The following is a 3,073-nucleotide window of genomic DNA, read 5'->3' on the forward strand; positions in this document are numbered from 1 at the left end:
TTGAAATGAGAGCTCCTTAATAATGGGCTTTATTTGGCTTGTATTTAGATGTGCTGAAAAGTTACCATTCAATCATACTTGAGCTTATGAACTGCTTTATTGGAGCTATTTTTCATTGGGGGGTTTTTGCGTTCATTCTCATGTTTTTAAATCATGTAATTACCCAATAGTGCATTTATTCAAGCTTGCTTGAGCTAATTCATAGCTGGTAAATATATATCCTGAGGTGGCAGGAACTGCCACACTTGATGTCAGCTGCTGTTTTCAGTTCTGCTGTACTGGTTGGACCAACCAGCCTCTAAGCACCGTAAATGGAAAATATCAAACCACTGCACAGCTTTTCTAAATGGTTCCCCCCCAATTCTAAAACACATGCTAAAACACTGGGCCTCTTATCTTGCATGTGCATGTTTGATGGTTTTGTGCTGATTTAGTTTTAGTTTTTCCCCTTTTTGAATACATTTTTTTGTGTACAGTCACAGGAAAAAGTCAAGGAAACTCAAGGTATCCAATGATTATAAGCGAGGGCTTGCTTTCTGAGTCCTTTTTAGGCAGGCGATGTCCTGTTAATTGGTTAGTAAAGATGGTTGGCTTGTTGTGTCTTTTGCATTATGCATCACACAATCAATTCACTAGCAAACAAAAATATCAAAGAAGGGATATTTTTTAACTTCACATTTAATGTGGGCCTATTGTGTTTGAAAGTCTAACATATAAAAATATTCATTATTTAAATATCAATTTTATATAATATAACCTCAAAGACACAATCAAGGTAAACACTATTGTCAGGGATTTTTTTTTTTTATTTAAGCCTAATGCATTATACATATGGGATCTTACCCTAACCTATCCAAACAGTTTTGCTATGATGTTAGCTTCTCTGCTGCACAACATTTATAACAGATTTACACCTGTCATTTCTCCTCTCTTTCTACACATGTTGTAGTATACCCACATACAGAGTGGCTTAATGGTCTTTGTGGCATTTATGTTTCTATTGAGGGAAATGAATTGGGTACCAGAATGACAAACAATTGGTGTCCCAATATTTGCTTGACCTCCTCTGAACCCACACCCTGTGTTTCTAAAATACACTGACACCATTATTTAGAGAAAATATATGCCTTGTTCCCAGAGCAACAACCATCTAAGGTCTGCTCTCCCCTTGGGTCTCTTCCTGATTCAACATGCTGTGTTTGTACAGCCGTGTATGTGTCCACATTCAGAGGGTGATCTAATGGTGCCCTAAAACACCTCCATTTTCCATTTCCTCATTTCAAGGTCTAACGGTTAAAAAATCAATGCATCAAGCATGAGCCATATCATGCCGCCTTAATACCCATGCTATCATATTGTATTTTCACAAAGGAAGCCGATAACCTATGAATGAAGATTGAGAAATTTAACATTGGCTCTTTTTTTGTCCTGCAATTCTCGGTTACATGGGTAAATAGAATAGCAAGAGAGGGGAAGGGTGATTTTTGACTTGTGTTGTGTTTGACAGAGAATGAGAGGAGAATATGCCTGCAGTTCAAGGGTAAATTGACACCTGTGTGTGTGGTGTGACACTTATCACTGCAAAACACTGTACCTAAAGAGACTGTTTATGAGTAAAACAAACATCTTTCAATGCTGTTTCTGTGTGAACAAAGTTAAGTTCAGTGGGAGATCTCTGCCAAAAACAGGTTTTATCAATGTCTTTGAAGTGTTAAGTCAAGCGGGTGACTGTGTCTCTGTTATTCTCTGTGGATTAATTTAATAGTTCTGTGTGTGCATGTGTGTTTGTGTCCTGTGTACACTGATATGATACGACAAGTTCAGAGAGCAGGCTTAAGAGACTTCTGGGAAAGCCCCATTCAAATCTTGCCATTCCACACTTACAAAGGTATAGCTTTGCACTTAAAATGGTAAATGAGTGTGGGCCAGTGTGCTTAGCAAGGTCTTACATGGGAGACAGCCCCTGTCCAGGTTGTTTACCTGAATCAGATTAGCGTGTTGATCTTAGCTAAAAGCTTCTCACACCCCATTGAAATACCCACACAAACACGCATAACATGACAGAGTATAGCAGGTTGTACATGGACATGGTTGGCTCCCCAGATTCAACATTGACCTCACAGTTCTGCTGATATGGCTGGGCAACACAAACATACGCTTATGTGACCGTCAGCCCATGAATGTAATGTCATGTTATGTAGTGGGTAACAAGGACAAAGCCCTCAGAATGACTGTACTAAGGGATATCTTTGTTGTTTACTTGCAACAACAACAATTATAGCTTCCTCTGCTTCTTGTTATCACTTTTACTCTTTGTGTGTTCTTGCTCATTATTATGTATTTTATACAACAAATCACATAATAATACACAATAACAAAGTTTGATTGACTACCTTCCAATAAATATCTAAAGAAAAAACAAAGAGCCACAATCATAACCTGAGGTCTGAAATTCCACCCATAGCCAACTTTTAACAGAATAACCACAATACACCACAACACAACAATTGGCAAGGGTAATGATTTTGTTATGTAGTGTAGTGTAGTGAGTGTAGTTTGATTTCCTGTTGTGCTTAGGCCTACTTGACCCATTCAACCAACACAGGTGGCACCAGAGCAAACACGTTTATTGAATTGGGAACCCATTGTGTGGCCTATTCATAAATGGACTATTTTATATTCATGGATATTAATTCCACAATGTTTCATAGGGTTAGCTTAATGTTAAAGACCGGGTAAACCAAATTCAGTATTTTTCTTCTTATCATATTAATTAGGCCTTAAATGTGTCCCTCAAAACATGTAAAAAATATTTTTCCCATTCATCATTTCCTTGAGGAGCTAGGCCTCAGAGAATGTTCTGTGTGCAGGTTTAAAATGGGCGGGTCTACATCGATGACCGCGTTACGTAAAGCGGTCATACTCACATAAACCCGCCCCCTGCTGTCCATTTTCAGCTTTGAGATTGGGAGGGGCTGGACCTCTCCGGTGATGGGCGTGGTTTCCTGGCCTGCAGCGCACACGCCCCCACCGTCCTGAGCCTGGGGTTACTGCTCATTTTTCATCAACTTTG

Source organism: Micromesistius poutassou (genome assembly GCF_964030765.1).
Source record: "Micromesistius poutassou genome assembly, chromosome: 12".
NCBI classification, from domain to species: Eukaryota; Metazoa; Chordata; class Actinopteri; order Gadiformes; family Gadidae; genus Micromesistius; species Micromesistius poutassou.